The 26,994-nt window shown below is 45.4% G+C and overlaps 2 long non-coding RNA genes across 3 annotated transcripts in view; one reads left to right on the top strand and one right to left on the bottom strand.

Annotated features, from left to right (window-relative positions):
- Nucleotides 1–26,994, bottom strand: part of LOC309374267 — a 373,854-nt gene that overhangs the window by 191,836 nt on the left and 155,024 nt on the right. The gene's annotated exons all lie outside the window — the stretch shown is intronic.
- Nucleotides 14,212–22,787, top strand: LOC309374240. Of its 2 annotated transcripts, XR_014170439.1 has the most exons (4): nucleotides 14,212–14,482; nucleotides 19,257–19,532; nucleotides 21,292–21,407; nucleotides 22,333–22,787. It is a non-coding gene; the product is annotated as an uncharacterized lncRNA (long non-coding RNA). The 2 variants fall into 2 exon arrangements; XR_014170438.1 differs by lacking the exon at nucleotides 21,292–21,407.

Here is a 26,994-nt window from a genome sequence, read left to right as displayed (position 1 = left end):
GGCTTAGAGTTATATTTAGCTTGCAGGGTAATAAATTGACCATCCTTATCTGGATCTCTCCCCCTCTCTTTTAAAAAGCTTAATTGGAAATTTTCTTCTCCAGCAATTAAGACTGAAACCTTTCACTGTCCCCCTGAGCTAAGTGCTTAGTATGATGGCAAGCCAACTCAGGAAATTCCTTGTGATAGTATGCTCATACCCAACAGCAGCAACAACAAAAAACCCTAAAGGACCCCTGACAGTTAAGTCCAGTTGCAAACGACTCCGAGGTTGTGACGCTCATCTCACTTTACTGGCCAAGGGAGCTGGCATTTGTCCGCAGACAGTTTTTCCGGGTCATGTGGCCATCATCACTGAGCCGCTTCTGGGGAAACCAGAGCAGCACACAGAAACGCCATTTACCTTCCCGTCGGAGTTGTACCTATTTATCTACTTGCACTGGTGTGCTTTCGAACTGCTAGGTTGGCAGGAGCTGGGACCAAGCAACAGGAGCTCACCCCGTTGCGGGGATTCGAACCACCGACCTTCTGATCTGCAAGCCCAAGAGGCTCAGTGGCTTAGATAATGCCAGTATTTCTGTGCAGCAGTGTAGGCAACAACCCGGAGCCGTATCCTGAGGGCAGAACACTTGCTTTCGACAGAAAAGGTCTCACGTTCTGCCCTCGACATTCCATATTGCCAGACGGAAGGAAGAGGCAGCTAGTGGAAGGCTGTACTGCCAGCAAACCTTGAGTAAAAAGAGGAAGCCTCGGTTTTGCATCTGGGGAATGGGAATTAGAATAAGAGCACACCAGAAGAACCCAGCTGGAGCAGACCAAAGGCCCATCATCAGTTCCCACATCCTGCGCCCACAATGGCCTACCTGATGCCAACAGGAAAACCAGAAATAGAACCTGAAAACAATGGCTTGCCTCACTGGAGGTGTATTCAGAGTGCCTCATAGGTCTGGGTCAATACAACTGAGATTATGACTTACTTTTTTTTATTGACTTAAGAAAATTATACAGACAGCAAACGAAGAAGCCTAAATTAACATTGCCTTCTACCGATAAGAAATAATAATAACTATTACAATAATGAAAATGCTAAAAATACATTTACTTCCCCTTTTGAACTTCTATTCTGCTGACAATTTATTAATATTCTATAAGAATATATTATATCCTTTGCTATCCCATATATTAATTTATTTCCCAAATTCAACCTAACCCTCCCCTCCTCCCCACTGCTTCCCTTCACCTATGTGAGATCTTCCCATCATAATATTTTTTTCTAGTTGCTTTAATAAAATAGAATAACATGAAAACTGTTAAATTATAATTATTTCTTTTGTCCTTACACGCTTAACAATTGCCTATTAAGAGTTCTCCTTTAACACCATATTTCTTCATGCATTCCCCTATGCATTCCCATTCTGTATAGGGATAATGCTTCTCTAAAACATACGTTTTTTTCCATTGTCCTATATTGAAAGATTTTTGGCAGAAGGTAACAGAAACCATCAACAGAACTGTACGGAACAACCTTACATTTACAGAGCAAAGTATCCTCCTGAATTATATACCCAGCAAGTGGAACCTTATGAAAGGACAATACAAGTGGACCTCTCCATACCCTTACCGTTGCGAAAAGACTGATACTGATGAACGCGAAAAATAAAAATGTGGCTCCCTTCTACGACTGGATTGAAGACTTATACAAACTCACAACATATGAACAACTTGCATATAAATACAGACTTGCCATGGAGAAATTCAATGATATTTGGAATCCAGTCCTACAAATACTGTAATAGGTTAAGATATATACCTGTAAAGTACTGTATTTTTTGCACCATAACACTCACTTTTTTCCTCCTAGAAAGTAAGGGGAAATGTCTGTGCGTGTTATGGAACGAATGCCTGCGGGTGGCGGGGGGGGGGGATCTGCTGCAGTCGTGAGCAGAGGATCCATGGTTCCGCTTTCTTCCCTCCTCCATGGTTACAAAGCATGGATCCACAAGGATCCTCAGGATTTTTGCATTGGGCTACTCCAAACTCACTGTCAGATCACATGTCTGTGGCCACAGCATGAACCACAAAAATCATATATCCACTATTTCGTTTAGAATATTTTTTTTTCTTGTTTTCCTCCTCTAAAAACTATGTGCGTGTTATGGTCTGGTGCGTGTTATAGAGCGAAAAATACGGGTATATAGTTTTGGGTTTCCCCCTTCCCCCCTTATTTTCCCTTCTACGCAAGTTCTGTTTCTCTTTTTCCTTTCCTTTTTTTATTTGTGTTTCACAATGTTTAATGCACATATAATTATGTACTTTTTGAACTTTCAATAAAGATTTTTAAATAATAATAATAATTTGTTTATATATATATAAAGACTTACCTGTGGATAGAGGGAAGTTTCAGTATTTGTGCACTGGTTTTTTGGTTTTTTTTTTATAACCAGGTGCTGATTTTCTCCACCTTTTATATGTTGCCTCTCATTTTAGACTCTGTGATTTATTATGTATCACTTATTTCAAGAATTGTATTTATATAATCATTCTGACCTTTCTATTATAAAGGTATAATGTTGTGTATTGACATTTGTGGTGTGTGCTGTAATCTGCCCTGTGGTCTTTTGACAGAGGGCGGTATATACAGTACATTTACATACGAATGCTAATACTGTAATATGAAGGTTTTCTATGCCAGTTGGTTAGGGCTCAGGACCCCCAAATCACCTCATAAAAATAATAGAATCGTGTAGTTGGAAAGGACCACTCAGGTCATCTAGTCCAACCCCCAGGACTGCAGGAATCTTTTGCCCAGTGTGGGGCTCAAACCCACAACCCCGAGTTTAAGAGTCTCATGCTATAATCAGGGGTCAGCAAACTTTTTCAGCGGGGGGCCGGTCCACTGCCCCTCAGACCTTGTGGGGGGCCTGACTATATTGGGGGGTGGTGAAAGAATTTCCTATGCCCCACAAATAACCCAGAGATGCATTTTAAAGAAAAGGACACATTCCACTCATGTAAAAACACGCTGATTCCTGGACCGTCCGCGGGCTGGATTTAGAAGGCGACTGGGCTGGATCCGGCCCCCGGGCCTTAGTTTGCCTATCCATGGGCTATATTAACTGAGCTATGAGCTATGATATGATAAGATCTTCTGCTTTTCCAGACCCCCAGAGGGTTGTAACAAGGGAGAGGGTCTTTTCAATTGGGGTTCTCCATCTATGGAATGCTCTCCCCAGTGAGACCCACCTGGCACCTTCACTGACATCTTTCAGTAGCAGGGAAACAGTTACATTTTCTTCTATACTTTTGATAGATTTGTATGGTGGTGTTTGGTTACTAGCGTGTGGCCAAAGCTTCTTGTGATGTTATGGGGAAGTCTCTCTCTCTCTCTCTCTCTCTCTCTCTCTCTCTCTCTCTCTCTCTCTCTCTCTCTCTACCTCTACCTCTACCTCTACATCTCTATCTCTATCTCTATCTCTATCTCTATCTCTATCATCTCTATATCATCTCTATCTCTATCATCTCTATCTCTCTCTATCTCTATCTCTATCTCTATCTCTATCTCTATCTCTATCTCTATCTCTATCTCTATCTCTATCATCTCTATCTCTATCTCTATTATCTCTATAGTTACATCCCCTCCAACATTTCTCCAATGAAAATAGGGACGCCCCATTCCATAATGATAATTTTACTATTTATACCCCACACATCATACTGGGTTGACCCGGCCACTCTGGGCACCTTCTAACATATATAAAAAAATTTTTAAAAACACTCCCTATACAGCATTGCCTTCAGATGGCTCAGGGATCAGATAACTCCATACCCTCCAACATTTCTCCAGTGAAAACAGGGTCGTCCTAAGGAAAAGTGGGACAATTTGGAATCAAATCAGAAACCAGGACAGCATCTTTAAATCAGGGACGCCCCTGGAAAATAGAGACACTTGGAGGGTCTATAGCTATAGCTATATATCCAATTAATGGGAGATTTTTCTATGGGTTCTTTTAATGGTATAACGTATTTATGTTTTTAAATGTGTTGTGATTTGCTTGGAGACCTTTCAGAAGCAAGGAACTATCACAAGTCGAATAAATCGTCATCATCACCATCATCCTATTTGGGAGGTGATGCTTTTGAAAAGAAAACGATAAACCTTCTTGCACTTTGCAGACACTGCTGCTTGAGAGGCAGTAGAGTGCAGTGGTTAGAGTGTTAGACATAAGTGGGAGAGACATGGTTTCTAATTGCTCTTCAGCTGTCAATTTAACAGAGTGCCCTGTTCCCGTCTCTCAGCAGGGTTGCCATGAGGATTAAGTAAAATAAACCCAATGTATACCATCTTGAGCAACACAGCAGAAAGGTGGGAAATAAATTAAATGTGATATGATGGAGACATAATTATCTGTGATGCTCACACTTATTTTCCCTTACTTAAAATATTTCTAGCCTGCTTCTCAGTATGAAAGCATATACACTCTCAGAGCAGCTAACAGCAAAAATGAAATAGCCAATTAAAATGTAAAATAAAGAACAAAAATCAGGAAGCAGTTATTTTTAAATATTTTTAAAAGTCATAAAAGAATGAACAGCCATAGATGGGTAGTCAACACTAGTGAGCACAGCACTGAAATCATCCATTAAAAACTCATAAGTATAAAATTGTCTTCAGCTAATAGTCTAAAAATGAGTGCCCCAGAGAAGGATCTACTGCAGGCATAGGCAAGCTCGGCCCTCCAGATGTTTATGATTCCCATCAACCCTGACCACTGGTCCTGTTAGCTAGGGACAATGGAAATTGTAGTCCCAAAACATCTGGAGGGCCGAGTTTGCCTATGCCTGATTTGGGGCTTTCCAGATGTTGCTCAATTAAAACACCCATCAACCTGAGCTGGTAGGGTCAACGAATGGTCAGGAATGATGCAAGTTGCAGCCAAACAACATTGGGAGGCCCATAGGTTAGTCGTGTCCAATCTATTGCAGTTAAGGTGCCACCACTGAGAAGGCCAAGCTTTGGTCAACACTATCCTAACTTCTGAAGTTGAGAGGGGGCAAGCTCAAGGCACTCCGCCCCCTCCTTGTTGGGATTTCTGCTCAGCCAAGCTGATAAAGCTCATCTTCCGGAATTGCCTCCCAATGTGATTCATGGCCTGAGCCTTTGATGAGGCCTCAGGCACATTCCCATCCAGCAGAGAATCAAAGCAGCATGCAGAAGTGATAAGATTTATGGCTACATGGCTAAAGGTTTTATTTCTCGCTACGCAGACAGCCAAGAAAAACACATCCTCTCTCTATGAAAACAGAGAGCAACTGAAACAAAGGAACAAAGGAACAGGAAACCAGTAACGTCATATCCGTCTCTTGTCTCCCGTGAGACTTCCAACAGCCTGGAATGTCTCTGGAATGTAAACAGAGTCTTGTGACTCTAAGCAGCTGCACAGTGGCAAAACAGAAACTAACACTCCTCACCTACACTGTTAACAAACCCAGTACCCATCAGCTAGAATAAAGGATGCAAAGATAGGTAGCTCCAGGGATTGGCACAGTGCCACTCAGTGGGGCATGGTCCTCAGCAAATACCCGGTGATGCTGACCATTTTTTTCTGGTCCAGCAGGTTTGTACGTAGGGCTTCCATACACAAAAGTGGGACAAGAGAAATACATGCCTGCTACACAGGCATTTAAAAAGCAACCTCTCATCACTCCAACTTTTATTCTATTGGAATAAATATATAAATCTCAGTCTTCAGCTTCGGAGTCTTAAATAACTTTTCTTAAAACTGTGCAAGTTTCTTTTTTCCACAAGGAAGAAAGAACCCCCTGCCACAACCCACAAACAATCCGAGCCCCCTCTGGACCGTTTTTGAGCTGGAAATTTTATTTATTAATTTCCATCTACATTCTCCCCGCCCCTCCCCAAATCAACCTCACACTCCATCAGCCATCAAAATGCTTTTTAGACATGACAGGTCTACTTCTCTCTCCCCCAAGCCTATCAATCTCCATTTTAGACAATGTTACTTGGGGGGGAAAGGAAAAAGATTTATGCTTCTTCTCCAACGATATTTCAAAGGGGAATTACTAAATCATAACCGCTCTTGTCTCCCTGCATACTGACAGGCTTGCGGCTTCTCAGTTAAATCAAGTAAATGGGTTTCTTCTACTTTTTTATTTTATTTCTTAGATTAAAGGGACTGCTTTGAATCTTCCTTAGTTTAATGTGGGGCAGAAGGCCCACTTTGCTGAACCATTGATTTGACCAAGAGTCGCATGACACATTAGGAACTGGGGAAATTAAAATTGGATTTCTTGGCTCCCCTCTCTTGAGCTGAGCTGTTTTGGTGTCAGGAGGATTGTTAATATTTCACTTGTAATGTGACTTTCATGCTGTTAGTATTAGGGGAGAGGGGGAGAGATCTAGGAATGGGGTTCAACCTGAATTTGGGTTGGTGACGGTGTTGATGGTGGGGACAAGTCAGTGATTAATATCAAGCCACAGTTTAAATCATACTTCATTCAGCATGTGTTGATCTCTCTCTCTCTCTCTCTGGGTGGGTAACTGGAACATTTATTTATAGAATGAAAAATTCTCCCCCAATGGCCAACCCTCCCTCATTCTCTTATGTCCGGAATACCAATGCAAGCACTAAACGAGTGTTTCCTATTTGTTTGACACTCCTACATAACCAAACATCACACTACCTTCTCCTTGGCTGCACTTGAACATTTGAAGGTGCCTTTTCCAGAGTCAAACCCAGGGGCCAGTACCAGTGGTTGGCATTGGGGGGGATTGCCAAGGTCTGCATCCCAATGGGGCCCCCACAGTGGGCTACTGATGGAGTTCGATTCTGTGGATGTCCTTCCTGTTTGCTGTTGCTGTCTTTTCACCTGACTTTATCTGGACAAATAAGTGGAGTAGAGAAGGATCAGTAACCTGGACAAACCTCATCTCCTTTCTCTGGGAGGTGCTGTTGTTTGGGATCAGATAGAGAGAGGGGAGGGATTCATGGTGTTTACTCAGATGTTTAAAGCCCAAAGCAGCTTGGGTTCCAGTACGTTTCTGAGCACAATTCAAAGTGTTGGTGCTGACCTTTAAAGCCCTAAACAGCCCTGGCCAAGTATACCTGAAGGAGCATCTCCACCCCCATCACTCAGCCCGGACACTGAGCTCCAAGGGCCTTTTGGCGGTTCCCTCACTGCGAGAAGTGAGGTTACAGGGAACCAGGCAGAGGGCCTTCTCGGTACTGGCACCTGCCCTGTGGAACGCCCTTCCATCAGATGTCCAGAAAATAAACAACTATCTGACTTTTAGAAGACATCTGAAGGCAGCCCTATTTAGGGAAGTATTCAATGTTTGATGTACTTATTGTGTTTTTAATATTCTATTTGGAGTGGCTGATGAAACCCAGCCAGATGGGAGGGGTATAAATTATTATTATTATTATTATTATTATTATTATTATTATTATTACTACCCAGATGTCTGCAAGAACACCTCCTCCCATATCAACCGTGCTTTGAAATCAGCAGATGAGGCCCTCCTGGTGGTCTTTATGCAATATGAGGTACATAGCAAACTGGAAATGTGGAGGTCTGAACATGAGTTCAGGAAAATGAGAAGCTGAGAGACACTGAACTTGACCGGTGCTCCTATTCTTGGTCTCAGTATGCCAATGGCCCAATGCGCTGTGAAGGGCAGGCCATTGATTTGGCCTTTGCACCACCTCAAGAAATGTGTGGTTTAGAAGCAGCTATGCCATGGTCAGACAAACTCTGAGTGAGGTTTGGACTAATGATTGCTCCCCCCCCCCAATTCAGGGTTAGTAGAGGATCCATTAAGGTGGTCTGCCCCAGCAGACTTACCGAGTCCAGTTCATTCCTGAATGGTCTGGGGAAATTTCTGGGCAAAATGACTAGTGACCCTTTGGAAGCCCTTTGGATACCTTCTATGTCAGTGGTAACCAAACTTGGTCTTCAAGCTGTTTTGGGACTACAATTCCCATCAGCCCTGGCCACTGCTCCTGTTAGCTAGGGATGATGGGAGTTGTAGTCCAAAAACAGCTGGAGGGCCAAGTTTGGCCACCACTGTTCTATGGGGTGGCTCTGGAGTCAGATTTGCCTGCTGAACAGCAGGCAGAAGGTAGAGGAGGCGGAAGGACTCCACCTGCAGCTGATCAGCCTTCACAGAGGAGAAGGCACTAAGGAGAACCAGCTGCCTTCAGCCTTCTTAAACAGAGCTCTCAGCAGCAGTCAGATGCTGGAAACAATGCATGTAGTTTCTGACCCTTGGCGTTTCCTGCGTTCCATCTGAACCCTTGGCTCTGTGACCATTTAGATTTCCTGACCTTTGGACTGTATATGGATTCTGCTCTCGGGTAAGAGTTCCTTGGAGACCCCTAGCCCCTTCTTGCTTGGCAATGAGACTCAGAGATACAACACCATGAAACATGCCCATGGAAAGGAGGAGGCAATTTTGGTAATCCAGCCTTCCACAAGCAGCCCTTTGTACCTCCCAGAAATATTCTCTAGAGCAGTGATGGCTAAACTTGGCCCTCCAGCTGTTTTGGGACTACAACTCCCATCATTCCTATCTAACAGGACCAGAGGTCAGGGATGATGGGAACTGTAGTCCCAAAACAGCTGGAGAGCCAAGTTTGGCCATCACTGTTCTAGAGGGTTGAGGAAGCATCTGGAGAAGTGTGGAAGGTGGTTTGGGGTAGTTCAGAGCCAACCTGCTAAGTGCCCCCACATTCTCCCCAAAAGATGTTGCAATAAAATGTAAACACTCCTTTGGGTTTTGCAACACGTTCTGATAGAGGGAATTGTTTTTGCTGAATGCGGACGGTGATCGTGTTTTAATACATCTTTTAATTTTTATAAACACTGCAACACACGCACGTAAACACACGCAATCTACCTGACATTTTGGGGAAAGGTTGGAGGTGAGCAACATTCCAGCATCCTTAACTGGGTGTTCAGCTGACAGAGAGCTGATATTTAAAAATTAATTGAGCTGAATATATTCCCTCTGTTTGTTTCAATAAGAGAGCATTTTTCAGCTTGTGATGATAATCACTTCCCTTATGTTTAGCTCTCTTTGTTGACTGAGATTTTGGAGTGGGGCGTGTGTTGGGGGGGGGAATTTAATTTACCGAGATTTAAGACATTCAAAACTTCACTGAAGGTGGCCATTAGGATAAAGTCTATTATATTCCCTGCAATGAATTCCATTCTGATAAGGGCACCGCATGCAGCCTTCATGAAAAAGCTGTGTAAAATGAGTGTTGGGACTAGATAACATAGTTTAAACAAATCCTGATTGCTTTAGAAAACTGGCCAGCCAGAAAGGTTGTAATAGGAGTTTTTTCTATCTCCCCTAACTAAGGAGTGTCTGAAGTTGATGATGGGTCCTGAGATTTCATTTTATTCTGTGCCAGCCAGCCAGACTGCATGGGTGGGATTCTGCAAACTTTGTCTGATACAGTGGAACCTTGGTTCTCAAACTTAATCCTATCCAGAAGTCTGTTCAACTCCTGAAACGGTTCGAAAACCAAGGCACAGCTTCCAATTGGCTGCAAGAGCTTCTTGCACTCAAGAAGAAGCTGCTTCTGAAAAACGTTAGAAAACCAGAACACTTAGTTCTGGGTTTTTGGCGTTCGGGAGCTGATTTGTTTGACAACTAAGCCGTCTGAGAATCAAGGTTCCACTGTACATATTTCTGGTAGCCTCCTTGGGTCAAGCCATTGGTTCATCTAGCCCAGGCCTGTCCACTTGGATTGACTCTTCCTCCTCACCAGCTATATGAAATATTTTTGATAGGAGAAGGGACATAGCTCAGGGACAGAGCATCTTCTTTTGTATGCAGAAGGTTCCAGGTTCAGTCTTTGGCATCTGCAGGTTGGGCTGCGAAAGGCTGCTGGTCTGAAATCCTGGAGAGCCACTTCCTGTCTGTGTACCGTAGTTAGCACCCATCTGTCTTGAGAGACAATGAAGCATGCCTCCAGGGGCAAAGTCTAACTGCTTTGTTAGCAGCACTGAAGTGACCTCCCCCGGGTGCAAGCCTGGGAGTGTGCATGGAGATCCTGGGCTGCGTAGATGACAAGACCCCACCTCTCAGCCTCACTGATGTGGTCAAAAGGAAAGCAAAGCAATAGCTTTGGCACCAGCTTAGCTGCAAGAGTTGCTAGAAGGAGAGGAGGCAACTGTGGTGTAGTGTAGTGAGCTAGTGTGGTGTAGTGGTTAAGAGCGGTAGACTCGTAAAGACTCTCCTCCCTGAAAGAGAGGGGAGTGGTTGTGGGCGGGAGCCCGAGCACCGCCCAGCAGGGGGCGTTGCCCTCTGCCTCCAGCTCACCTGGCTGGCACTCACGCCCCCCCTCGGTGGCCACCCAACCAGGTGCCGCGGTGGGGGCGTGTTCAGCAGCCTTTTGCCGCAGTGGCAGCCTTTCCCTGGCCTCATTCCTCATCGTCGTCCCGTCACGAGTCAGGAGTCATTGTAGGGAAGAGCTCAGCCACGAGGTTTGGAGTCGGGGGGTGTTTGTGTGTGTGGAGGCTGTCTGGTTCCTGGCTTGCCTTTTTTAAATTTAGGAGGCTTGCTTGCGCTCATTGCTTTACTGCTTTTAAAAACCTAGGCACCCAAGTTTGCCTTGCTGTCTTGCTGTGTCCTCTTTTCTGTGTAAAAACCTACATTTAACCTTTTATTTTCCCCCACTCCTGGTGCTGGATTTGTTGGGGCGTTTTAAGTGCGAATTACCTTTCTTAAGCTGCAGCTTGTTCCTTTGCCCAGCACATGGTCACTCCACCACCAGCGAGGTCTGAGTGTGAATGCCGTCTTACTATCTCCCTTGTCTCCTCACTTTCCTTCCCCGGCCATGGCACGACCCGCGGTGACAGCAGGGGTGAGCCTATAGTTGGATTAGCATCAACAGGTGATGAACCCCTGGTGAATAAACCCACTTGTTTCGATCCAATGCCTAAGCCAATACCTTTTCATTGCTGTAATCAATAAAGTTGTGGCCTTTTCTAGCCCATTAACCTTATATCACGTGTCCTTGTGTCTTCATTTCACTTCGAGGGGGTCAAGCCCTCGAACCACAATCTGGGGAACCGGGTTCACATCTCTGCTCCTCCACATGCAGCTGCTGGGTGACCTTGGGCTAGTCACACTTCTCTGAAGTCTCTCAGTGTCACTCACCTCACAGAGTGTTTGTTGTGGGGGAGGAAGGGAAAGGAGATGGTTAGACGCTTTGAGACTCCTTAGGGTAGTGATAAAGCGGGATATCAAATCCAAACTCCTCCTCCTCCTCCTCCTCCTCCTCCTCCTCCTCCTCCTCTTCTTCTTCTTCTTCTTCTTCTTCTTCTTCTTCTTCTTCTTCTTGACTCCACTTCTTCAGGACTTTGTGTAGGGTTTACTCTTTAGTCTTTTGTTTCCCCAAAGGTATCCTGCAAGATTTAGGAAAAGAACTTCCCTTCTCCAAGATGGGCTCTCTTCCCAAGCTGATGAACCCCATCTGCTCCTCGTTTCTCTCTACATCAAGTACAGAAACCACCTTCTTGACTGCTGGGCCCACTTTTGGTCTCATCTGCTCATTCCACCAGAGTCTTCACATGCAGGGGAAGAGTCCCTAACTCACAGAGGGTTTGAGACCCATCGGCTACCCTCACCTGGTTTTGCCAGCCAGTTGAAGCCATTTCCCAGGGTGTGGCTGCTGTTGCATGCTTATAGCTTCTAGGAGCCACTGATGAGAGGCAAACACAGGGTGTCCTCCACCAGAGATGCTACCCCTTCCTGGCTGTAAGATGCCAGGGATGAAACCTGGGTCCTTCCACATGCAACACACATTCTCAGCCATTGAGCTATGTACCCTCCCAAACCAGCAAGCCACTTGTACTTGTGTTTTTGTTTTGCTTTTTTGTAAATTGTTTTTATTGGTTTTACAAATACCAAATACCAATAAACACCAATTAGTAGAAACATATCTGTATAAGGATATTCTCTGAATCTCGAGACTCCCCCCTATTTCCTCCATGGAGTCTTATTTTAAGAATCTGCAACTGCATATTCATAGGTACTCCAATTTTTATATCAGATCATATTTGCCATAATATTCTTTACACTACAAATGATTCAAAATCCTGCTTGTTTCGATCTGCTTACAGTGGTCTCCTAGGTAACTTTTTTTAAAAAAAATCTTCTTTTATAAAGTTTTAATCTTCTTGGTTTCTAAGTTTTCCCGTCAGCTGTGCCATCTCAGCATAGCCCATCAGCTTGGTTGGCCATTCTTCTCTGGTAGGAACTTTATCTTCTTTCCTGCTCTGGGCTAATAACATCTGGATGGCTGTTGTTCGATACATAAAAAGTATTTTCTGCTCCTTTGGTATGTCGGTACCTGTACTTCCTAATAGGAAAAAACCCACAGGTATTAGGAATTTCTATTAGTGCCTGTGGGTGGTGGTGGTGGTGGTTGTTTAAACAAAACAAGTCTGACAGGGTTCCCAGCTTGCAACTAAGAAACACCCCCCCTCCATTACCATCAAATGTGCTGCTGAACACTTTGGTTTGTCTTGGAAAGGGCTGTAGGTCAGTAGTAGAGCATATGCTTTGGGTGCAGAAGGTTCCAGTTTCAATCTCTGACCTCTCCAGGTTGTGCTGAGAAAGCCTCTGTGTCTGAAACCCAGCGTCACGTTGGAGGATATGTTGGTCACCTTGGGCCCAGTCACTGCCTCTTGGTCTGCAGTGGCAGATTCAGGGCAGAGCGATTGCTCCCCCCCCCCCAGGCTGCAAGGGCCAAGGGGGTGCCTTCTCCTTTCTTCCCAAAGTCTAGTAAGTGCTGGATTTGGGAAGGTGGTGTGAGGGCTCTGACAGGGTCCTGGAGTCCCCTTGCCTCCTTCCCAAAGCTTAGTTACCGCTTGTCCAGCTTTGGGAGGTGGTGAGGGAGCACCCTGCCAGAGCCTTGCACCTCCTTCCCAAAGCCCAGCGCCTGTCAGGGACTGTACTGAGGAGGGCTGCACTGAAGATGAATGGTGGGAACCACCCCTCCTCCTGATCCTGAATCTTCCCAGGAGCAGGAGGACAGTATAGATTTGGAACAGTGGTTTGCAGAGGGGCATAGTTCAGAAGGCAGAAGCTGGGAAATACTGGATGGGGAACAGCTAGCAGAAGAAACACTGGAAGAGAGAGGGTTAACAGATTCAGTGTCTCTGGATAGTTTCCACCCCTCTTCCCCCAAAGTCTCGGAGAGCTCAAAAAGTGTCATAATAATAATAATAATAATAATAATAATAATAATAATAATAATAATAATTTATCTATTCCCCAGCCACTCTGGGTGGCTTCCAACGAAATATTTAAATACAGTAATACATCAAACATTAAAAGCTTCCCTAAACAGGGCTGCCTTCAGATGTCTTCTAAATATCAGGTAGTTGTTGTTCTCTTTGACATCTGATGGGAGGGTGTGCCACAGGACGGGCACCACTACCGAGAAGGCCCTCTGCCTGGTTCCCTGTAACTTGGCTTTTCACAGCGAGGAAACCGCCGGAAGGCCCTCGGTGCTGGACCTTAGTGTCCGGGCAGAATGATGGGGGTGGAGATGCTCCTTCAGATATACTGGAGATATCCTTCAGATATACTATCAGAACAGAAAGCACAGAGACTACAAACTCAGATTACAAAATGTAAGAGTAATGAGGATTAATAGGGATGGAGTGGGGAGTGACCTTAATTGGAAGCACTGCAATTCTGGTTAGATGCTTTCTTTGGCCCTTCACTGTGTTTATTAAAAGACAGTTTGATCTGCTCACTTACAGCCACAGAGGAGGAAGCTGATTCCCCGAAGCCTGACTGTGCCTCCCTTACCTAGATTTGGGAAGGCAGCTTTGAGCTGGGGGAGGCATCAACTTTTGGCTTTGCCCAGGGTACCATATTACCAAGGTCTGCCACTGCTCACAGGGCCATCATGGGGATTAAATGAGGGGGGAACCACCTTGAACTCCTTGGAGAAAAAGGTGCCACATAAATGCAACAGGTTAATGAAATACATGTGTACAGCAAAACACACGAATAGCCCTGGTCATATATCCAAAGGAATCCATGCAGATATTCAGCCCCATTGCAGCATTTTACCCATGCATCCTGTTAAACTTAAGCATTTTCCCCCCTCCCCTCCAAAAACTCAAGTCTGCTTTGGAATTGCATCAGGATCAGCTCGAGTTGAGGAGGAGCAAGAAAACAGATTCAGGTGACATCCTCCCAAGCCCACCAACTTAGTGCATTATCATTCATGCTCCTTTTGCATTTCCTTTTTAATTTCCGATGGCCTAATGAACGAGGAGGCAATCATTCCATCCGACTAATCACAAAGCATGCATACGACTCCGCTCAAAGAACCTGGCGAGTCTGCTAAGCCGAGCCGCACAAAGAAGTGTGCTGTGCAAAGAACTGCATGAGTAATATGTCTTGAGGGGCCGGCACAGTTAACTGCACAGTAAGTAAGGTCAAATTATGTGTGAAGCAAAGACATTTAGCATAAAAACAATATTAATAATTCAGCGGGCGAGCAGGAGTGTGGAATGATAAGATACAGAGATGGAATAATGCAGCCAGCAAACAAGGGGGACGCGAGGAGCTGGGGCGAGGGCACAGGGCAGAAATGCCAGTTGAAGACTCCTCTGATCACGGGGCCACGCAGCGCTGGGCTTGCAATAGCCTGCAATGTTGCCGTTCCATTCGGCTAACTGTTATCTCCAGCTAAAGGGAAGTAGGAGTCCAAACTTGATCTCATCTGCCGATAATGCAGAACAGAACTCTGTGGGTAGTCTCTCCGCTGGACACTAGCTTCAAAAGCAGTGCTTTTGAGGCAGTCCCCTCCAAATCATGATAGTAATAATAATGGAATAAACATTTCGCTTTGTGTGTGCTTGTTTGTGGCTGTTTCGATCCAGTCCAGCGACCTTTCGTTCTCCTGCTCCCAACTCCTAAGGCTGGAGGTGTCTTTTGCCCCCTCCATGATGAGGGCATGGAGGAGGCCAAGCGCACAGCCAAGCATGCCACAGTTCAGTGGTTGGTTCCTCCTGATCACAAAAGAGAAAGCCGAGATGGGGTGGGCTCTGTGCTTGGCCTCCTCCCAACAATGCGATGTCACACACGCATGACGTCAAACATGCACCATGTGCAATGGGCCTCCTCAATCTTGGGTGCAAGACAGAACTGTTCGAATTCCTGCTCCATGATTGCAGTCATGGGGTTTTTGTCTATCACATGATGGTGTATATTTTGACGCCACAGAGTGGGAAGTGACGGAGACAGGATGTTTGTGTTACAGTGTTCCATGAAGTGGGACTATTGTCCTTTGTTCTTTTTCTCTTTGCTGTCTGATGCTAGAGAGAGAGGGAGCCATGTTGCAGTGCTCCGTGTGTGTTTATATGTAAATAAAGTAGATTAGCCAAAATGCTGAGTTGCTGAGGTCTATTATGCAAGCTGCGAAGACTCTGCGGATCCCAAAGTGTGCCATTGTCTGTAGGCATCGGTTGCTGTGATGTTTGGGCTGAAGAAAGCTTTTGAAGCTCCAGAACGATCGACCAGGAGGGAGGGAACATGCCAGTCGGGCATGTGTCTCTGCCAGGGTCCTACTCGAGAGTAGGACGAGCTCCTGATGAGCTCCTCTGGTCCACAACCTCCCGGGGGAGTCTGTTCCACTGTCAAACAACTCTTGCTGTCAGAAAGTTCTTCCTGATGTTCAGTTGTAATCTCCTTTCTTGTAACTTGGACCCACTGATTCAATTCCTGCCCTCCAGACCAGGAGAGTAGACTCCCTCAAGAGGTCAGGAACTCCCCTTCCTTGAAGGTTTCCAAGCAGAGGTTGGGTGGCCATCTGTCATGGATACTTTAGTTGAGATTCCTGCATCACAAGGGGTTGGACTTGGTGACCCTAGAGTCCCTTCCAACTCTACAATTCTATGATTCTGTGACTCATGGCGGAGAATCCCGTGCTGTGTTTCCTGTCTGTGGCAGCACTGTGTAAGTTTTCCAGATGGAAGAAGTCAACTCTGCTGTGGGGGAGAGCTGGAGGGCAAACTTTTGTCAAGTAGCTTGTGGCTCCAGACGTTGCCTTCGGTTCATGGCTGTCAGGTGTGTGTGCAGGAGCCAGGCCCCGTAACCAGTAGGGCTTTGCAGGACTGGGGCCTTCCTAAGTTTGTTCTGGAGAGGCAAGGCATGGCCACACAGGTGAGGCCGATTGGTAACTCACTGCACCTTGTGGCTAGAACCGGGAAGGGATATAAGGTCAGCATTTTCCCTTCGGCTCTTTGCCACAGCAACACGTTCCCAGCCTTGCTGTGTTTGACTCCTTGCTTCTTGATCCTCAGACCCCTGACTTCGTGACTCCTTGCTTCTTGATCCTGGGACCCTTGACTTTGTGACTCCTTGCTTCCTGACCCTCGGACCCTTGGCTTCTTGACTCCCGGCTCTCTGACCCTTGGACTCTTGGCTTTCTGACTCCTGGCTTCTGGACTCCCATTCCTGCTCCACCCTGCCATCTTGCCCCTGGTCCCAACGTCCCCAGTCGGGACTTTGATCGCCCATGAACCAGACCGTAACAATGGCTGTGCTGCAATGACACACACACCCCCTTTGATGATGAGCATAGCTTGCGGTATGGGCTCAACTGCACTTGGAACAAAGTGTGGTAGGTTGCTATGCCAGTTTCTTCTGGGCCAAAATATTGGAGGGATTTTGAGAGAACCAAAGAACAGAGGTAATAACAACAGAAATCAACACCCGCTTTTCAGCTGGACTTGCAAAATGCCTGAAGGGAGTTCCGCAATCTGTAGTTGCGTACACTGTGGGGCCATTTATGCTCATGTTTTCCTGAGTGAAAGACCTTCTGTGCTAGACTTGTTTGCTTTCCGCCCACATTTCTGCAAGTTAAGGGCAACGCAACTACAGCCTCTTTCCATTCAACTCCAGCTTCTCCTTATAACACAGGGCAATCAAATTCACAATATTTGAATCATATCCAGTATCTATTAATATTGGAAAATAGCTTTGTGGCACTGAGTGTGGGTGGACCAAAGTCTACCAATAGGCCTAATATGTGCTGTTTCAAAGAGGCCTGGCTCCATCTGTTACTATTCTTATATTACAATTATAATGATTGTGAGGAGGCAGCTGAGGCAGTTGCTCCGGGCCTCTGTGTTGTCCTGTTTTTGCCCTGGCCAGATTGAATACGTGCAAGCCACATATGCTGGGTGTGGGCTTAGGGATGCATGCCATGAACTGGCTGTGTCAGGACAATGCAGATGGAGGGTTAAGGACCCCAAGGAGGGATCCAGCAGGATCATAGAATCATAGAGTTGGAAGAGACCACAAGGGCCATCAAGTCCAACCCCCTGCCAAGCAGGAAACACCATCAGAGCACTCCTGACATATGGTTGTCAAGCCTCTGCTTAAAGACCTCCAAAGAAGGAGACTCCACCACACTCCTTGGTAGCAAATTCCACTGTCGAACAGCTCTTACTGTCAGGAAGTTCTTCCTAATGTTTAGGTGGAATCTTCTTTCTTGTAGTTTGGATCCATTGCTCCGTGTCCGCTTCTCTGGAGCAGCAGAAAACAACCTTTCTCCCTCCTCTATGTGACATCCTTTTATATATTTGAACATGGCTATCATATCACCCCTTAACCTCTTCTTCTCCAGGCTAAACATGCCCAGCTCCCTTAGCCGTTCCTCATAAGGCGTTGTTTCTAGGCCTTTGACCGTTTTGGTTGCCCTCCTCTGGACACGTTCCAGTTTGTCAGTGTCCTTCTTGAACTGTGGTGCCCAGAACTGGACACAGTACTCCAGGTGAGGTCTGACCAGAGCAGGATATGCCATGAGTGAGGGAAATCTGCCATCAATGATTTTGGGGAGCGGGCTTCCTCGGCTTGTTCTCTTGCCTCATCCATCCTCATGATGGGAGCTGCAAGCTCGACCCCTCTCTCTGCCTCCCCTTTGCTATCCAGGCTTTCCTGGCTTGGCAGAGTCACTCCCTGACATGTCTGACTTCACGCTGTCAGGTAGTGGGAGTAGCTCTTTCCAAAGGGAGACACCTCCTTTGTCACCCTGGTCTAGGAGGAGTTTACTGACAAGGGGACACAGGGCATTTTGATGACAACAATGCCATCTGCATGCTGCAAGAAGCTTGCATGCATGAGGAACATGCATCCCATAATAGACATTTGTCCAGAAGCACCCTAAGAATTTCAGCCAAAAGCTTCATGGAAAGTGGTGGGTTTTGTGGTGGGCTATGGATTTTGAACGATGTTTTAGGGTGGACCATGGCTAAGAAAGGAAGAGTGGATAATGGGTGGAGTCATTCAAGTGATCAAGAGAACTTTGGATGGCTGAGAAAGGTAGAGCAGGAGAAGTGAAGGCCACAGGAATATATGCCCGGGATAGTAGACCAGAGATGTTCTAACACAGGTGTAATGAATTTTTGGCTTTCCAGATGTCATTGGACTGCAACTCCCATCAACCCAGCAAGCGTGGCCAATGGCCATGGGTGATGGGAGCTGTAGTTCAGCAACAAGTAGGAGGCCAGGTGCTCTTCATACCTGATCTCAAGTATTGGGAAGAGGCAACTGTTTCTTCACCTAACACTTTGTATATTGCTATAGGCTATGTACATCTGGTTTAGCAAGTGAGCTAATCACTGCTTCTTCAAAGCTGCTGTTAAGGGGATTATCTCAATTATCAGAGTTTTTTAGCAAGCAGGTTTGTGAGGGCAGCAGGAACAATAATGGGATTAGCGGTCACCTTAGCAGTGCCCTATAAACATGTTAGCTTCCTTGATGAGCATGGAAGAAAATGACATTCAAGAATATGTGTTGATGTCTCCCTGTGCATCTGTTGATGGTGATTAAAACACAGCAGAGGGATTTTTCCCCACTATGCCACTCATTTTATTTTATTTTATTTTTTAAAAACCTCAAGTCAGGGTGTATGAACACACACCTCGTATTGTATACAGTTCCGGCCCACCCATCTACTGCCAGATAAGGGAGATGTCCGCTGTGGCAGAGCAGGACACGTTCCCCATCCCATAATAATGCTGAAGACATTCCCACGGGGGCTTATTCTTTGTAGGGGTGTTTATGATCACAGCTACAGTGTTGCAATTCTAAGTAGCTAAGTCATTCCTTTGAAATATGCATATATTAAGACACTGGGGAGTGCTAAGTCTCCATTTCTTATCATATTTTGCTAAATGCCCCCCTTTTCCTAGCTGTCATGGGCCAGGAGTCAGCTTCACCTGCTGAACAGCTGCCTGAAGGGGGAGAAGGCAGAAGGACTCCACCTGCAGATGATCAGCCTTGAGGGACAGAAGAAGACACTGATGAGAACCAGCTGGGTCTGGCTTCTTAAACAGAGCTCTCAGCAGCAGTTAGATGCTGGAAAAAAATGCCTGTGGTTCCCGGTCCTAACTTGCTGCTCTCCATCTGGCCCTTTTGCTCTGTGATCATCTGGATTCCCTGACTTTGGATGTGGAGCTTGCTCTCAGGTAAGTGTTCCTTGGCGATTCTTAGCTCCTGTTTGCTCAGCAGCAGAACTCTGACAGGGCTGTGGCACTAGTCCAGAGAAATGTGTTGAGATGCTGCTGTTACGTTCTCAGTTTGGCATTAGCAGTATATGTTGGAAGAGTCACAGCAAACAACAAAGGTATATTTGAAATTTGAAGAGAAGGGGGTAGTTGTAAGCAAGCCCTCCTGGTTTAAAAGCACCGTATCCCATTCTGAATTTGGTCCAAAGTCCTCGGAAGTTAGGGACCAATTCAGAATATTACCAGGACTCCCTGCTGCTAACATCCCCACCTTCCTTCCTTTCCTACACACATCTGTTAGAATTCCTGCTCCATGATTGCAGTCATGGGATTGTTGTCTTTCACATGGCGGTATATGTTTTGACTCCACAGAGTGGGAAGTGATGGAGACAGGATGTTTCTGTTACTGTGTTCCATGAAGTGGTCCTATTGTCCTTTGTTTTTCTCCTTGCTGTCTGATGCTAGAGAGAGAGGGAGCCATGTTGCAGTGCTCCGTGTATGTTTATATGTAAATAAAGTAGATTAGGCAAAATGCTGAGTTGCTGAGGTCCATTACGCAAACTGTGCAAACTCTGCGAAGCCCTAAGTGTGCCAGTGTCGGTTGGCATCGGTCGCTGTGATGTTCAGGCAGAAGAAAGCTTTTGAAGCTCACGAACGATTGACCAGGAGGGAGAACGATTGACCAGGAGGGAGTGTCTCTGCCAGAGTCCTACTCGAATGTAGGCTGAACTCCTGACAGCATCTACCTGCAAGAGGGGAAGAGGAAGATACTTGACAAGTCTTCAGTGTTGCTCTGTTACATTAACCCAGCAGTGTGCTGGGTACCTGGGGAATGTAGCATCGGTTTATCTCACATGAATAAAGGTAGAGATGGGAATCTCCAGCCTATGGACTAAATCTAGGCCAAAAGACTTCTCACTTTGCCCCCCAGCACCCTCTACAGGCTGATTTCCCAAGAATCCTGGTCAACAACAGACCCCTCAAGTGTCTTGATTTAATCGGGACATCCCAAATTTACAGAAGCTGCCCTGGCTCCTGAACTCGATCCGGGATGCCCCGATTTTCCCAGAAGTCACTCCAGGCCATGCTGCATCTACTGACTTGGCGAGGGCTGGGGTAATCTTCCCAGGGCCGCTCTAGAACCCTAGGAGAGTGTGGTATAGTGGTTAACAGCAGTAGACTCGTAATCTGGTGAACCGGGTTTGCGTCTCCACTCCTCCACATGCAGCTGCTGGGTGTCCTGGGGCTAGTCACACTTCTTTGAAGTCTCTCAGCCCCACTCACCTCAGAGTGTTTGTTGTGGGGGAGGAAGGGAAAGGAGAATGTTAGCCACTTTGAGACTCCTTCGGGTAGTGATAAAGCGGGATATCAAATCCAAACTCCTCTTCTTCTCTTCTAGGGCTCGCGGCATCTGGAGACACAACGTCTCATGAGCAGGAGGTTGAAGATGGGGAGGGGAAGAGCAGGTGGTCGAGGAAGGGTTCAGCGGCAGGGAGAGGGCAAGTGACAGAGCTGAGGGATCATGGGGAGGACCCCCAGGTATGAAACAATATACTGCTTTGCAGCATTCTGGGACACAACGGAGGTCCCATTGCAAGTCCTTCCCATTGTACAAGATGCATGTCTATTGCAACCTCAATATGAGTTCTTGTTTCAGGGCGGTGTGGTGTTTGTGATTGGTTTTTGTGGCACTCCTGCAATATCATGTGGTCTATGACAGGAATGAGCTTCATAATGGCCTCAGAATAAAAGGGATGGTTTTCCTTTGGGGTGGGGATAAGTAATTTTACCTAATCCCATTCTGAAGTGCAGGAGGAAGTTCATCCACCACTACAGGTATTTGGAAGACAAGTGAGACATATTCTTGCATGATTAATAACCTGAGATTTCCAAGATTTCCCCACTTGACCTTCACCCGTCTGTTCATATTTAATGCTAAGGTATCAGATGTTTCCCAATTAACCTTCTAACCAGAGACGTTGCTAAATATGCTAGATAACAAGAGCGGTTCTTGCAAAGATCTTGGAACTCATTCAGTCTGTCGTCATTGCTCAACAATGCTGTAAATGCTATAGCTATGTCATCTGCTTAGCCAAATTGTTGTTGATTTTGAACCCCCAGATAATGAAAGCCATTGCTTTCACCAAAAAGTGTCAATATGCCCTCCTTAACACTTGATAATCCAAAAGCAGTTTGCAATGAGATATTCTCCAATGAGATGACTCCTATACCATTAAAGGTAAAGGTACCCCTGACAGTTATGTCCAGTCGTGGACGACTCTGAGGTTGCACGCTCATCTCGCTCTGTAGAGAGCCGGCATTTGTCCACAGACAGCTTCCGGGTCATGTGGCCAGCATGATTAAGCCGTTTCTGGAGAAACCAGAGCAGCTCATGGAAACACCGTTTACCTTCCCGCCGCAGCGGTACCTATTTATCTACTTGAACTTGGCATGCTTTCAAACTGCTAGGTTGGCAGGAGCAGGGACCGAGGAACGGGAGCTCACCCCATCGCGGGGATTTGAACCGCAGACCTTCTGATCGGCAAGCCCTAGGTTCTGTGGTTTAGACCACAGTGCCACCCGCACCCCTTATTTCTTTATTACTTCCCCTTATTTAGTGCAATGCTATGGATGTCTACTCAGAACCACAAGTTCAATCGGTCTTACTCCCGAGTAAGCAGATATAGAAATGCAGCTCTATTCTCTGGTGCTCATCACTGGTCTTACCTCCTATATTCCTGGGTTTATTTTTGAGCAACAGTTGCATCTGCCCAAAACAACAAAGCGGCTCAAAAGAAGGTGACAACCTTTCATATGCAATTGAATGAAATCCGCAGTCATCCAACTGGAGAAAACCAGCAGCCGGCAGTGACAAGCATTCATTGTGTCTGCCTTTCAAACAATCAAGAGGACAATAAGGGCTGAGCAATCAGTCAATCAAGAAGACAATTGGAGAAAACCAGTGTCTGGAAATCTCAACATGAGTATTGAAAGGTGGGTTTTGTGTGTGCGAGTATGGAGGGGTGAGAAATGCAAATGTTGGCTCCAAAACCAAATATTTGAGTGGGCAACTCTTAACCAAATTCTGCAGTGAAGAGACAGTTTGTCCCTGCCCCAACTTCTCTGAATAGCAAGAAGTTTCAGAGGTGACCTATTTGAAGAGAGCAGTGATTTATAGTGGATTTTAAATACCTATTTATAAAAGTAAAATCAGGTTGCTGAGTGCCAATCCATTTGGAAAAAAGGATTCCCTGGAAACAAGGTAGAATTTTCCTGTATGCTTGATGGACTCCTAGATATTTAGAAATTCGACCTTTGGAAATTATGGATGGTATTTTAATTGCTTTGGTTCAGCTGTATTTTTGCATTGTTTTATCTTGTTAGCAGTCAAGGGTTTATATCCATGAGTGGCAGCTTAGAAACGTCTTAGAGGTGGCTAGATATTGGAGGAACACCTGGAATAGAGACCAGGGAAGGACATCATCTGTTTGTATCCATTGTCTTATCTCCCTTGGAACTAAATTCTGTTAAGGAAGAGCAGTGCTTCATTGTTCTTTCCCATTTGCATTTAGGGGCAGGTTTGAATATATTTTGGGGGTTTCAACATGATGTGAGATGGTAGCAATTTAGAGACAGAATCTCTTACGTCTGTTGGTTTCCAGGCTGCGGAGTGTCAAATTAATCCTGACTTGGGGAGAACATGGTGACAGGAATTCCCCCCTTGACATTCTACTTTGTCTCCAATCAGCCTAGTAAATAGTTTTCAGTGGATGCATTTGCATGGAAGTGGCTAGGTCTGATAAATCAGCCAGGCTGGAGTCAGATTTGCTTCCCGGCTTCGCTCTCCTTCCCTCCCTCCTTGTCTTTCTATTTTCCTCCATCCAGTACATTAATATTGATTACTGGAAGTAATTCCATCTCTGAGTGTGAAGGGTTACACCTCATTGGCTCCAACAAACCTTTAATCTCTGTTAAGATAGTGTATGGTAAATTAAGTGTGTGTGTAGACATCACAGAGATTTGGCAATGTGGCATTTGTGGGCATCCTTGAAAGAATATGAAAAACAAAACTTCCTGAATCAGGCCAATGGCTCATCTAGTCCAGTATCCTGTTCTCACAGTGACCAACTAGATGCTTATTTTCATTTTATTATTACATTTTATTAAGAGAATTTCATTTATAAAGAGTAAGGGGGAATGAAAGAAGAAAGTGGGGAAGAAAAGAAAAAAATGTTACATTACTATGCATTAATATACAGATGTGTATATTATTCTAATGCACATATAATTGTCAATAACCTAATGTATTCTGTGCAAACTCATTCCAAATATCACTGTGTTTATCCAAATAAAGTTTGCGTCTATAAACTGGCAATGTATGAACAGACAATGTTATCATGTCACCAAACCATTGATTAAAGTGAATTGTATCTCTATTCCTCCAATTCATCAGTATCACTATCAGTTTCTTGGCCACCTTTAGAGCACATAAAATTTATTTTCGTTGTCCTGTTGTCAGTATCCATACAATGGGTATGCAGTTCAAGAGCATATAGTGTTACCTTGGGTTAAAAACTTAATTTGTTCTGGAGGTCCGTTCCTACCCTGAAATTGTTCTTAAACTGAGGTACTACTTTAGCTAATGGGGCCTCCACTGCCGCCACGCCGTCGTCATGCAGTTTCTGTTCTCATCCTGAAGCAAAGTTCTTTACCTGAAGGTACTATTTGTGGGTTAGCGGAGTCTGTAACCTGAAGCATATGTAACCCGAGGTACCACTGTATTCACCTCTGAAAATCTCTTCCCCACCCCCTGCAGTTTCTCTGGTTTGCCAATGTGCCCAAGGACACATTGTAAGAAATATATATTTTAGTGTTCTGGCACCTACACTTTGGAAACCCCTGCCTACTGACATCAGGCAAGTTCCCTCACTTTGGTTTTTTAGCAGGTATCAAAAGAATAAACAAACAACCTTTTAGACAAACCTACCCAGATACCTGGGACGTGGGTGGCACTGTGGGTTAAACCACAGAGCCTAGGACTTGCCGATTAGAAGTTTGGCAGTTCAAATCCCCACGATAGGGTGAGCTCCCATTGTTCGGTCCCAGCTCCTGCTCACCTAGCAGTTCAAAAGCACGTCAAAGTGCAAGTAGATAAATAGGTACCGCTCCAGCGGGAAGGTAAACGGTGTTTCCGTGCGCTGCTCTGGTTCACCAGAAGCGGCTTAGTCATGCTGGCCACATGACCCGGAAGCTGTACACCGGCTCCCTTGGCCAATAAAGCGAGATGAGTGCTGCAACCCCAGAGTCGGTCACGACTGGACTTAATGGTCAGGGGTCCCTTTACCTTTACCTTTTTACCCAGATACCTAGAATGCTGATGCATATTCAGTTTATTGCTGGTTTTCATTTTTTTAAAGTGTCTTCATACTTTTTCATAATTTTGTGTGACTCTTTTCATAAAACACTTTGAGGTTTTTCACACTCAAGCGGTATATAGTTTCAATGAAATAAATACATTGCTTAATTTTAAAAGGCTGGTGATACCTGCTATATAATGTAAATGCCTGCACAATTGATAAAGGGCAATAACCTCATAAGACAGATTTATTTAACCAGGCACACCTTTATTGGAAACAAAACATCCATATCCCAAAACCCTTTGGCTGTTGGAAGTGGGCAGCCAGGTCGAACCTCTGAAATATGTGGGAAGGATGGTAGTTTTTAAGCGGAATTTAAGAAATGGGAGTTCACTCTATTACTTTATGTTCCAGCTTCCTTGTATCTTTTTAAAGGCAGAATCCCTTCTGAATCATGTCACGAAGGTGAAGCCTCTTACATCAGCCATGATGGACAGTACAATTTTCCCCACAACTCCCCCAAGTGATATTTTGACTTGTTAAAAATAGAGAGATTGCTTTGCAAATATGGGAACTTTGAAAAAAAGTTGCAGAAGGTCAGGTCTTTCAGTGAGGAAGCAGCTGTGAGAGAAAAGCAAGGGAGTCACCTGGCAATTTTAGCCTCTGTATGGAAGTGAGAGCTGGGCCATAAAGAAGGCTGATCACTGAAGAACTGATGCTTTTGAATTATGGTGCTGGAGGAGACTCTTGAGAGTCCCATGGACTGCAAGAAGATCAAACCTCTCCATTCTGAAGGAAATCAGCCCTGAGTGCTCACTGGAAGGACAGATCCTGAAGCTGAGGCTCCAATACTTTGGCCACCTCATGAGAAGAGAAGACTCCCTGGAAAAGACCCTGATGTTGGGAAAGATGAAGGGCACAAGGAGAAGGGGATGACAGAGGACGAGATGGTTGGACAGTGTTCTCGAAGCTACCAACATGAGTCTGACCAAACTGCGGGAGGCAGTGGAAGACAGGAGTGCCTGGCGTGCTCTGGTCCATGGGGTCATGAAGAGTCGGACACGACTAAACAACAACAACAACAACAACAGAAGGTATTGTAGGAAACAGCTGAAAACCTGACTTGAACAGATTTGAATGTCATTATGTTAGGTCTTCTGGCAATTTGCAGCTTTCTTTAAAAGAATGGTGTAAAGGGATCCGAGAGAAGTCCAGTAGTACATGGGTTATTTTGGTGTGTGTGTGTGTTATTTGTATGCCACCTTTCTATAATTCAAACCATGCCCAAGGCAGCTGACAGCATGAAAAAATACAAACATAACAAAAGTAGTTACGAACAATAAATAAAACGCCCAAAGTACACAACCAAATTAAACAATTTCCACATAAGATCTGCATTAAAGATAAAAAGCTTAATATTAATAACGGCAACAGCCTCTGCCTGCACCCAACAATGCCCTCTAAACAATTCCCCAACCAAAGGTCTGTTCAGCAGTCTCAGCTTTTGTAGCTGGAGACAGTCCGGGCCAGGTGGAAAAACGCCTGCGAGGCAGAGAGAAGATCTCACAGCCAATACGGCCTCTGGCCTCTTCAGCGGTCTCAGCTTTTGAGGCTGGAGTCGGTCAGGGCCCCACCCTCCCAGGCCAGGTAGAAAAAGGCCTGGAAAGCAGGGAGCAGGCCTTCCATGACTCACAAACAAGATGGTTTCCACAGATTGAAATTTGGGCTCAGCAGAACCCTATTTCTCCTCTCCCTTACTCAGTCCATATGTTCAGCATCTGCGTCTGGTAAATGGGAGGGATAGGGATAGGGATGATGGGAACTGGAGTCCTGGAGAGTGACAGGTTTCACACCCCTACAGTTCTCCATCCATCCGTGCTTGTATATTGGACCCATGCAAGAAATTGCTGAAGCAGAGCATGCATAATGATGTGAGCAAGCCATTCATTACCTGCTGGCCAATAGCGCATTCAGCAGAGTCGAATAAGTATTGGTGGCATATAAGGAAGGCCTGGCAATTAATCTCTATTTAACATTAACATATGCTCATTGACCCTGATACTGAT

Source organism: Podarcis melisellensis, assembly GCF_964234715.1.
Source record: "Podarcis melisellensis genome assembly, chromosome: 7".
NCBI classification, from domain to species: Eukaryota; Metazoa; Chordata; class Lepidosauria; order Squamata; family Lacertidae; genus Podarcis; species Podarcis melisellensis.
Note: the sequence above shows the minus strand (reverse complement) of the source record. Positions and strands in the feature narration are given on the sequence as shown.